We start from the raw sequence: 12023 nt of genomic DNA, 5'->3' as shown, positions 1-12023 counted from the left end.
TTCAATGGAATAGAAGACCTATCTCTAAATCCAAAGGTCACGGGAAACTACATGCTTTCACCCCAAATAGGACTCAGATGGCAGACCAAAGTATGATTACACCAATACCAGTTCGGTGAACCAGTAAGTTTATTGGGGGGGGCGTCACTTACAGAGCATAAAGAGGCATTACTTACAGGAACTGGGGGCCCCCAAAACAGCCACTTTGATGGAGATTCCTGTGACCAAATTACTCCTTGGATGCTCTTCCCTCAGCCTCAGGGTGAAGACTTACTTACAGGGCAGCAGGACCCCACAGCAGCCACACCACAGAGAAATCGCATTCCTCCCTGAATGACAACTTCCCTGTGGCCACTTCTAGAAGCTCCTTGTCCCTATCTAAAAGTATGAGACCACAGAGCAGCACTTCAGTGGGACTCACTATACTGGGATTATGCCTGTGGATGCTCCTCCCTCAGCCTGATGGGTGAGGGCTTACTTACAGAGCATGGAGATTCCAAAGAAACTGTACATGGAGCTCACTGTATCAGGATTACCCTGCAGATGCTCTTCCCTCAGTCTCAGGGTAAAGGTTTACTTGCAGAGCATGGGGACTGCAAAGAAATCTAGATGTAGCTTATTCTTTCTTGATCTTTTACTCTCTATATCCTCTATCTCCATGCCCCCAGGTCACAAGATACTGTGTGTTATTATATACAGCTGGTACAGGGGGTGCCTCCATCTCACATGGGGGGTTCTGATGAACCTACCCACATTTTCTCTTGTAAGGTGCCCCAGCTCCTTTGATAAAACTGGCAACAGTTTATATTTTTCAAAGTGGAGGAAATTTGCCATACCACACCAAGCAAATACAGCTACCTCATCTTTAATATGGGGCCAAAAATACACACTGGAGAAAAGACAACATCTTCAACAAATAGTGTTGGAGAAATTGAATAACTACATGTAAAAAAATGACATTACACGTACTTCTCTCATCCTCCATAAAAATCAATGCTAAATGGATTAAGGACAGTAATATAAGACCTGAAACTATAAAACTAAATAAAACCAGGGAGAACACTCCACAATATAGGTAGGGGAAAACTTTCTGAATAAGATCCCAGTAGCACAAGAAATCAAGTCAACACTGAAACACTGGGACCTCATGAAACAAAAAAATTATTGTATAGACAATCAAACTATCAACAGAGTCAATAGACAATTCACAGAATGGGAGAAAATCTTCACTAGCAATACCTCCAACAAAGGTTTAATATCTAAAATTTACAAAGAACTCAAAAAACTAAACAATTTAAAAAAATCCAATAAAAAATAGGGTAGATTGGTTAGAGAAGCTTCTCTTTTCAGATGGCAGTGACCTTGGGGTGACTCAGAAGGTACCATGGTGCTAAGAAGAAGAGACAGAGGAGTGCTCAGCACTGAAATATCTCAATCATACCTTCCAAGGCTCAGGGTCCATTGCAGAAGAGGTGGCAGAAAGAATGTAAGGGCCAAAGGAAGGGTAGGACTTCTTACAATGTGCTCCTCCAGACACAAAATGGCCTGGATATCCATGACCTCACAGTGCCTGACACTACCTACACAAGGTCATCATAATAGCAGGAAAAAATCATGACATCAAAATAAAAGAGACTGATTGAGAGGGAGAGGGGATATGATGGAGAGAGGAGTTTCGAAGGGGAAAGCAGGGGAGGGAGGGACTTACCACGGGTTATTGTCTACAATTATGGAAGTTGTCAATTTAAAAAATAGTGTAGAGATTTGAACAGAGAATTCTCAAAGGAAGAAATAAGAAATACAAATAGCCATTATATATCTAAGGACATGTTCAACATCTTTAATTATCAGAGAAATGTAAATCAAAACAACTCAGATTCCATCTCACTCCAGTAGGATGGCATTCAAGAAGGTAGGAGTGCAAACTTGTACAACCACTATGGAAATCATTATGTAGATGTCTGAAAAAGATGAAAATAGTTACCATTTGATCCAGCAATACCACTTCTGGGACTATTCCCTAAAGACTCCACTCTTCACTACAGAGATATCTGCTCAGCCATGTTTATGGCTGCTCTATTCACAATAGCTAGAAACTGGAATCAGCCCAGATGCCCATCAACTGATGAATGGATAATGAAGAAGTGGTACAGATATACAATGGAATTCTACTCAATGGTAAAGAAAAGTGAAATAATATAATTTTCAGGTAAGTGGATGGAGTTGGAAAAAAAATCATTCTAAATGAGGTCAAGCAGGCACAGAAAGACAAATGTTGCATGTACTCTCTCATCTATGGTTCGTAACTGAGATCAATCACGGAAGAGTGCAAATAGTAGTCAGCACCCAAAATATGGGCACAAAACCAGAATGAGACCAGTAGAGAGTAGAACTAGGGAGGAGGAGTTACCTGACAAGTTAGGGGAGGGTCTTGGAGGGATAGAGAGTGGAAAGGGTGGGGAGTAAATTACACAAAAGTTAAGACAACATAAATCAGTACCATGGAAATACCAATTCTGACTAGCATTCTACAAGATATAACTACCAATAAAGGGGGAGGGGGAACAGTTGGGACAGAGGTAAAAAAAAAAAAAAGCTTAACCTTCTTAAAACCAGGGACTCTGAAGCCAGGTGTGATGGCACATGCCTGTAATCCCAGCATTCGGGAGGCAGAGGTAGGAGGATCACTGTGAGTTCAAGGCTACCCTGAGACTATATAGTGAATTCCAGGTCAGCCTGGACTAGAGTGAGACCTAACTCAAACAAACAACAACAACAACAAAAACAAAAACAACCACAGACTGGCTGGTAATTCCCAGGCCTAGTTGGGTTGCCCCCAACAGTGAGCTGTTGGCCAGAGACCCCCCATGAGGTCCCCAAAACAATGTAGCCCACTGTCAAAATGCTTGATTACCGGCCAGAGCTAAAAGGTAAGACCCTTTTGCTGAAGACACCACAGGCCATGATCACAGGACATCGAATTACCATGGTGGAACCAAAAGGAAAACTAGCTCCCTCCTGGCTAGCCCTTATAGTGCTAGATATAGCCCTATGGGAGCTGCTAAAAGCAAACAGTCACCAACAATATGAATAAGCAGGGGACCCTATGAAATCAACCTGCTGGATAAGAAGTAGACATTTGTACAATAGTGGCACAGTCTCTGAGGGTTAATTAACTGTTCTCTGCTTGGACATGAGGCACACTCAGTGGGATAGAACTCGTATCTGGTACTGGAAACCAATTCAGACTCCCAAAGTCAGGAAACTCATACTTCAGAAAGAAGCCCCCTCTATTCTCTGGAGAAGCAGAGTGGGCTTGCACTCTCTCAAATAACTTTGCTCACCCACTTTAACCCAACCTGCTCCCACTCTTGGTTGGAGAATGTGTTTTATTTTACAGATGGCAGAGAAAATGGAGAAGACAACATCCATTGATAAGATAAGAAGATAGCAGATGACTCACTATGAGACCTGCCACCTCTTCCAGGACCCAGGAGAAACTGCAGAGGAAACAGCAACATAAACACTGCTCATACTGCTAGCCTGACAACCAGCTCCAGGATGATGGTAACAGACAGTGACAAATCAAAACCTAGCAAAGCAGAAATCCAGGCGCTACAAAGAACTCAGCACTAAATCAGGGAGCATTGTTGAAGAAGGGACAGAAAGATTAAGAGCCATAGAGTGGGTAGAAATATCCTGAGGCAAGATCCCTCACTATCCCATTAGGACTGACTGAGGCCTTCATGACTCCACAGTAAATCCTATAATCCACTGAGGAGGGCCCAGGGAAACAAGAACAGGGGATAGGGATTAAAATAGCATAATCTGTTTAAAAAAGAATTAATTTTTTTTAAAAGCCTATGGCTAGAAAAATCATAGGCCCTAGGGGAGAAGCTACTACTGTTGATTTGGCTAAATGGATATGCTGTGCCCTCTATTTATGTTTATACCCATAGATTAGTGCTGCTCTCACATTTGGTCAGAGAAGCCTGATCTCATTAAAGTGCTGAGAATAAGTCACTGTCAGGTGTTTAGCACTCAATGAAGTGATATCTATATTATTCCCTCCAAGGTTCAGGGAACCTTGCAGAAGAGGAGGCAAAAAGAATGTAAAAGCCAGAGAGGACTGGGAGTGTTCTGAACCTCTGTTTTCCAGAATGAAGTGGTTGTTACATTTATGACCTCACAGCCACTGTGGTTTCCTGCATAATACCCAAGTAATATTCATTCCATGAACATATTGTCATTATCATGGATAATGGAGGGGAAAAAAAAGAAATAAAAGACAACAAAGTAGAAGAGGGACCAGTTGCAAAAAGGAGGCAGTGGCAGAGAGAAGAAACAGAAGGGAGGGGACAAAACCCCTACAAAACTATAAATAGCAACAGGGATCTAAATGAAGGTCTGATTCTGAGACCAGTGTTCTATTATGCTACAAATGCATCTAAAAATGCCAACAATGTTCAAAAGAGAAAACTATTTCAAATCTTGCAATTTAAAGGATCTGTGTAAAAAGTGATTCCTACTTATTCCAATCATTATATGATTACTTAGTTCATTTTGTTTCTAAAGTCTATATTATTTGAGATAGTAAGGGTATTTGAAAGACAACTTACAATGCCAAATTTACAGACTCAACTTTTTTTATTTTTTTATTTTTTTTATTTTTTTTTCAAGGTAGGGTCTCACTTTGGTCCAGGCTGACCTGGAATTAACTCTGTAGTCTCAGGGTGGCCTCGAACTCACAGTGATCCTCCTACCTCTGCCTCCCTAGTGCTGGGATTAAAGGCACAGACTCAACATTTTTTAAATGGTAAATTAAGAGCCATTTCATCTTGAGCTGAAAAATTTTCAAATATTTTATAATAAATCACTGCATCAGTAGCACTTAAAAAATTTCTTCTAAATCATGTGTCCCTTTTGATTCAAGGGTGAAGAGTAGCATTTCACAATGCTCTCCAAGGTGTCCTAAAACTCAAAATCCTCCTGCCTCAGCCTCTGAAGTAGCCAGCACTACAAAAATGTTGGTTTCACGTAACTTTGATTAACATAACTAAAGAAAAATACTACCTCAAGTTTTTTTTTTAAAGGTATCTGTGTTAGAATAAGCCACTTGCTTTTTCTTTTCTCTTCTTTCTTTCTTTTCTTTTCTTTTTTCTTTTTCTTTTTTTCTTGGTTTTTGGGTTTCACTCTAGCTCAGGCTGACCTGGAATTCATTACATAGTCTCATGCTGGTCTCAAACTCATGGTGATCTTCCTACCTCTTCCTCCCAAGTGCTGGAACTAAAGGCATGCACCACCAAACCTGGCTAGCATTAAGCCACTTAAAAAGTTTTTTTTTTGTTTATTTTTATTTATTTATTTGAGAACGACAGACAGAGAGAGAAAGAGGCAGAGAGAGAGAATGGGTACATCAGGGCCTCCAGCCACTGCAAATAAACTCCAGATGCATGCGCCACTTTCTGCATCTGGCTTATGTGGGTACTGAGGAAACTGAGCCTCAAACTGTGGTCCTTAGGCTTTACAGGCAAGCACTTAACCACTAAACCATCTCTCCAGCCCCAAATAAACCACATTCTGAAGTGACTATTTCACATTCTAGAGGAGAAAAAATATTTTTTTTGAGAGTGACAGAGAGAGAGAGAGAGAGAGAGAGAGAGAGAAAGAAAGAGAGGTAGAGGAGGAAGAGGGAGGGAGGGAGGGAATGGGCACGCCAGGACTTCCAGCCACTGCAAACGAGCTCCAGAAGCATGTGGGCCCCTTGTGCATCTCACTAACATGGGTCCTGGGGAATCAAGCCTCAAACTGGGGTCCTTGGGCTTCACAGGCAAGCACTTAACCTCTATGCCATCTCTTCAGCCCGAGAAAAGTTTTAATTACCATCATACCATGACTGGATTAATGGAAGCTTATTTATATTTTTTCACTAAAAATTATAAATAATATGCCTCTTAGCTTACTAGTCAGCTTCTTGATCCAATTAATAACATCAATGAGCACCTTTATGTCAGACAGCACGCTAGAATATAGGTGTGAGCATGAATGTTGTAGAGTTAACCAGGCAAGTATTTATATGATTACTTGGGTTAATGTCAACCTTTCCCACCAAATAACCATAGCAGCATTTTTCCAGCTAAAATGTACTCAAATGTACAAAAATGATTCCAGAGAGATATAATTCTGCCAATAACACAATTTCCTCATTCACTAGGTCAGAAACTCTTTCAGAACCAAATGTTTTCTTTTTCATTAAACATACCAGCTTTAAAAACACTCAATGAACCCAGAATATAAAAGAAGATCTCGGGCTGGAGAGATGGCTTAGCAGTTAAGTGTTTGCCTGTGAAGCCTAAGGACCCCCGGTTCGAGGCTCGGTTCCCCAGGTCCCACGTTAGCCAGATGCACAAGGGGGCGCACGCGTCTGGAGTTCGTTTGCAGAGGCTGGAAGCCCTGGCGCGCCCATTCTGTCTCTCTCCCTCTATCTGTCTTTCTCTCTGTGTGTCTGTCTCTCTCAAATAAATAAATTTAAAAAATAAATAAATAAAATAAAATAAATAAAAGAAGATCTCAAGAGCCAGGTATGGTGGTGCACGCCTTTAATCCCAGCACCTGGGAGGCAGAAGTAGAAGGATCACCATGAGTTCGAGGCCACCCTGAGACTACATAGTGAATTCCAGGTCAGCCTAAGGTAGAGCAAGACCCTACCTCGAAAAGCAAAACAAAACCAAAAAAAAAAAAAAAAAAAAAAATCTCAATCAATATACTAAATGATGAGCATGAAAACCTCATGTTAACGGAGCCTGGGCTACCTGAGATCAACAAATAAATAAGCCTCAGTAAGTCTCAATCAATAAACAAACATTTATGCAAATATACATACATGTTACACACATACACAGTACTCAATAGTAAAAGACTGAAAACTCTAAAATCTAGAAACTGGAGCTGAGGAAATGGTTTGGCAGGTTAAGTGCACTTGCTGTACAAACATGAGGGCCTAAGAAACCCTGACATGCCCCAAGTCAGTTTTCTCAGGACCCACTTACTCAGACAGAAGCAGCCATGCACACCTACAACCATAGTACAGGGGGTTGGGAGCAGAGATAAGAGAATCACTGGGGCTCAATGTTCAGTCAGACTGACTGAAAACATGGGCTCAGTGAGCTGTATCATCTCAAGGAGATGAGTGACAGAAGAAATCCAACATTCTCTGACCTCCACAAGCATGCCCACATAAACAGATCACATCTGCACACTCATGCACATGAAAAACACACCACACATACAACAAAAACACCAAGTATATCAACAAAGTCCTACAAATCCTAGTTGTGCAATTAGACAAAAAAATTTTAAAAGGGGCCCAGAGTGATGGCTCAGTGATAACATACAAGTCTGCAAAGCCAGAGGTACCAGCTTTGATTTTCTAGGACCCAGGTTCAATTCTTCAGGACCCACGTAAGCCAGATGCACAACATGACTCACAAGTCTGGAGTTCATTTGCAGCAGCTGGATTCCCTGGCATACCCATTTTCTCCCTCATCTCTCTCATATAAATAAATATAATATTAAAAAGTGTGCACTACCACAACTTGCTTAAAAAATGAAAAAAAAAATTTAAAGGCATGTCAATTGCAAAAGAAGTAATAAACTGACTTTTCAGATGGCCTGATCATACATATAGAAAACTTGAAAGATTTCACAAAAACCCCATTAGAATAAAACACAGAACGAAGCTGCATAATACAAAACTCATTAGAAATGAATTGCATCCTTTCTACAGTAACAACGAACAATCCAAAATGGGCCACGTGTGACAGCTCATTCCTATAATCTGTGCACTGGAGAAGCAGAGGTAGGAAGACTGCTGCGGGTTCAGTGCCCGACTGGCCTAGTTTACATAGTTCTAGGCTAAGCAGGGTTACAGTATCAAGATCCTGACTTAAAAAAATGAAAACAAGCCAGGCATGGTGGCGCATGCCTTTAATCCCAGCACTCAGGAGGCAAAGGTAGGACACTGTGCTGAGTTCAAGGTCACCCTGAGACTACATAGTGAATTCCAGGTCAGCCTGGGTAGAGTGAGACTCTACCTTGAAAAACCAAAAAGAAAACAAGCCAGGTGTGATGGCGCATGCCTTTAATTCAAGCACTCGAGAGGCAGAGGTAGGAGGATCTCTGTGAGTTCAATGCCAACCTGACACTACATAGTGAACTCTGGGTCAGACTGGGCTACAGGTAGGACTGCTGTGAGTTTCAGGACATCTTGAGACTATCGAGTGAGTTCCAGGTCAGCCTGGGATAAGTGAGACCCTACCTAACTAGAAAAAAACCAGAACAAGCAGCAACAATGAAGAAACCATAATGCCTGCAATAGTAATAAAACTCTTTTTAAAAGAGCAAAGTTGGGCTGGAGAAATGGCTTAGCGGTTAAGCGCTCGCCTATGAAGCCTAAGGACCCAGGTTCAAGGCTTGATTCCCCAGGTCCCACGTTAGCCAGATGCACAAGGGGGCGCACGCGTCTGGAGTTTGTTTGCAGAGGCTGGAGGCCCTGGCGCACCCATTCTCTCTCTCTCTCTATCTGCCTCTTTCTCTGCCTGTCACTTTCAAGTAAATAAAAAAAAAAATTAAAAAAAAAAAAGCAAAGTTTCAGGCTGGAGAAATGGCTTAGAGGTTAAGTGCTTGCCTATGTAGCCTAGGGACCCCAGTTTGAGGCTCAATTCCCCAGGACCCAAGTTAGCCAGATGCATGAGACAGCACACATGTCTGGAGTTCGCTTACAGTGGCTAGAAGCCCTGGTGCGCCCATTCTCTCTCTGTCGCTCTCAAGTAAATAAAAATAAACAAAAAAATTTTTTAAAAAAGAGCAAGGTTTCGTGACACTGAACTTGGCAGTATTTCCTATATGTGACAGCAAAAGCACAACCAACCAGGAAAGTAGAATACCAAAATCAAAACTTCTAATAGACTATGGATATAGCTCAGAGGAATAAGAATGTATTGTTTAAGTTACTAGTTGCAGTGGTGTGAGCCAGTTTAGGATATCATCCCTTTGAGTAAAGTAACTCAAGAGCCAACTACAGTCTTCCTTGGCTCATTTAATTCTACTCTCATTCTAGTTCAACCTATAGATCACTGACACCCTGCTGTTTTTAAAACATTAATCTTTAAAGTTCTTTTTTTTTAAAAAAAAAAAAAAAAAAACTTTTTTAAAGGTTCTCTATACCTTGCACAAAAGAAAAACTCCAAGTCTTCTCATTCAGTACTCAAATCCTTCCAGCTATCTAATGTGTCCTAAGGAGAATACTCTCCCAAGGAAATTCTACTCTCAGCTCACATTAACCTCTCTCTACTCCCCTCCCCTAAAGCTAATCTCCAGTTTATGTACTTGTTTTTCCCTCACAAAGTAACTGCCCTAACCTCTCTGTAAAAAACTCTCATTGGACAATTGAAGTCCAGTGTTCCAGAAAGTTCTTTAAACTCCTAACTCAAACTTTTACCCTGAACATCCCACAGCCTTCTTCGTATCTGTAGAATTCACTGGACTGTCTTCTAGACTCATGTAAGTACATCTTTTTCCAGTAAGAATCTTAGGGCAATGTCTATGTAAATTTTCTCCTTCCTCCCAGAGATCTACCATGAGGCAAAACACAACATAGATCTTCAATAGTCACCTGTGTAATTTCGGATGTGTTGAAACTATGAAATCTGAATCATTCAGTTCTACTGTTATTTCTGAGAGTTAACTTGTGACACACTATTAATAAAATTCTCAACAAAAGAAGAGATGGAAACGACAATAAAACATGTCCTGGTTTTTTGTTTTGAGTTTTATAATTTATTTATTTATTTGAGAGAGAGAGAGTGCGAGCGTGGGCCAGGGCCTCCAGCCACTACAAACGAAGTCCAGGTGCATGTGCCTCCTTGTGCATCTGGCTTACGTGGGTACTGAGGATGCCTTAACCGCTAAGGCATCTTCTCCAGCCAAGTACTGGTGTTTTAAATCCAAAAGTAGAATCTTGATACAAAGAACTTCTTTAAATGCTCAGGTTGGGTCAAAGAATACAGTACTTGGGTTTCTCAAAACATGGTAAAAGTCAATAGGTTTTACGTGTTCAAGAATGAGCCATGCTGTAATTTGATAAAACTGTAGTCAGAGACCTATAGGTCAATGAATTTTCATTAATATCAGGTGAGGAGGGGCCATCCTCGGCAGTTCTATAAGGTAACTGTAAGATTCAAAGAGCCGCTCTCACTTCTGCTTTCACCTTTATTGCCCAAAGGCCTAGGGATTGCGATTAGTGGTGGAAAATACAGCTCAGGAGTGGAGTTGAAAATGGCTCTCTAAATGGCATGTGGAGGTCTCCTTTCTTGTTTTGATATCAGTCATCCTAAGCTGTAAGACCCCTGGCACCTCACTCACCCATCACACCAAATCTCTCCAAAATTCCAAGACAAGTCTCATTATAGCTGCTGTTCTCTGTGCAAGATCCCTGTCACTTCAAAACCTTCCACACTTCAGGAAGAGTGCTATTTAAGCAACCTTAAAAAAAAACAACACAGATTCTACTAATAGAGAAAATATGCCGTTTTGTCGCGAAAGCAGAAAGAAAAAAGAGCTCAGTAATCCTGCAAGAATACCTCTTTGCTCGTTACAAAAAGATGTTTTCGCAGAGGGACCGATGCGCTGGCAAACCAGCCAAGACAGCTTTTGTAAATTAGGCCTGTTCCACAACACTGCCTGCGCTGTTATGCGAAAGGTGCTACTGTAGTTCAGGGCAGAAACAATACTCCTCAAGAGTTTCGGCGAAAACGGGAGAGAAAGTTCTCACGAGAGAGAGAGAGAGAGAGAGAGAGAGAGAGAGAGAGAGAGAGAGAGAGAGAGAGAGAGAGTGAGAGAGGGAGAGAGGGAGGGAGGGAGGGAGGGAGGGAGGGAGGGAGAGAGGGAGAGAGAAAGAGCGTGTGTGGACGGTAGTAAACAGCGGCGCGGAGGAGAAAGGCACCGAGAAAAGCTTCTTTCTTGGCCATTCAAGTTCCCCAACGAGCCCAGCCTACGCGTCTCCGTCCCTCTCCCGACCTGTCACAGCTCAACTGCAGTCTTACCCGCACACGGCGACTCCCCGGACACGAGAACTTCTCCCTCCGGGAGTGGCCGGCCCCAGGCCCCGGCCGGCCTCACGCCCATCCCCGGCGGTCGCGGTCCCGCACCCGGTAAACAGACGCCCGAGCCCGGAGCGGACTCCCGAGTCCGGGGTGCGCCGGGTCCCGCCCCTCGGAGCCCGAAGCCCGGCCCGGCCGCCCCCTACCCCACCCCCGCCCCGAGAGCCACACCTCGCGGCCCAGCCCCCGGGACGGCGGCGCGCTGCCCAGCCCGCCCCCCGGAGCGCACGGGCACCGGCCAGTCCCGCGCCGCCGCGCCGCGCCTGGGCCCCACGCCGATGCCGCCGCCTGCCCTGCCCGGCGCCCCGGCCCCGGCGTCACCCCGCCCAGACACAGCCCCTTTCTCAGCCCGGCGCCCGCCACAACGTCGGCTCCTCGGCCGGAGACACCGAGGGACACTCACCTCGGAGGCTCCTCCCGCCGCGGCTGCTGCTGGGACCGCTGCCGTCGCCCCCACCGCCGCCGCCGCCAGTACCGCCGTCCGCACCGGCGCCGGCGCCCGCGGCCATCCTCCTCCTCCCGCCGCCGCCGCCCTCTCCTCTCCTGTCACTAGCTCAGGCTCCAGGACTGCTCCAGGTTCCCCTCGCCGCCATTTTGACTCCTACAGGGAGCAGGAGGGGCTCGCCTTGGCCGGGCCTCGGCGCGCCTGCGCGGCGCTGCGGAGCCGGACGGGCCCCGCCCGCTGGCTCCGTCGGCGCCCCAGGGTCACGTGTCCCAACGTCGGCGCGCCGGGAGGGGGAGGCGCGTTCTGGGAAGCCAGGAGCCGTGGGAGCCGGGTGCGCGCGCATTCTACCTACTGGTGAGCCGAGCAGCCGCCAAGCGGCCTCCTGCTGCTGTTGCAGCCTGCTCATTCCTGGGAATGGT

At 44.4% G+C, this 12023-nt stretch overlaps 1 protein-coding gene across 4 annotated transcripts in view; it reads right to left on the bottom strand.

The window, feature by feature from the left end:
- Positions 1 to 11637, bottom strand: part of Btbd7 (BTB domain containing 7) — a 111690-nt gene extending 100053 nt beyond the window's left edge. For 3 of the 4 annotated variants that reach the window (XM_004649320.2, XM_045154044.1, XM_045154045.1), the window contains exon 1: positions 11563 to 11637. The gene's annotated coding sequence lies outside the window, so the exon portion shown is untranslated. Of the gene's footprint in view, positions 1 to 11102; positions 11204 to 11562 lie in introns of those variants that run through there. The other variant, XM_045154042.1, reaches the window with a different exon arrangement.
- Between the last annotated feature and the right edge of the window lie 386 nt (positions 11638 to 12023).

Source organism: Jaculus jaculus, chromosome 7 (assembly GCF_020740685.1).
Source record: "Jaculus jaculus isolate mJacJac1 chromosome 7, mJacJac1.mat.Y.cur, whole genome shotgun sequence".
NCBI lineage: Eukaryota > Metazoa > Chordata > Mammalia > Rodentia > Dipodidae > Jaculus > Jaculus jaculus.
Note: the sequence above shows the minus strand (reverse complement) of the source record. Positions and strands in the feature narration are given on the sequence as shown.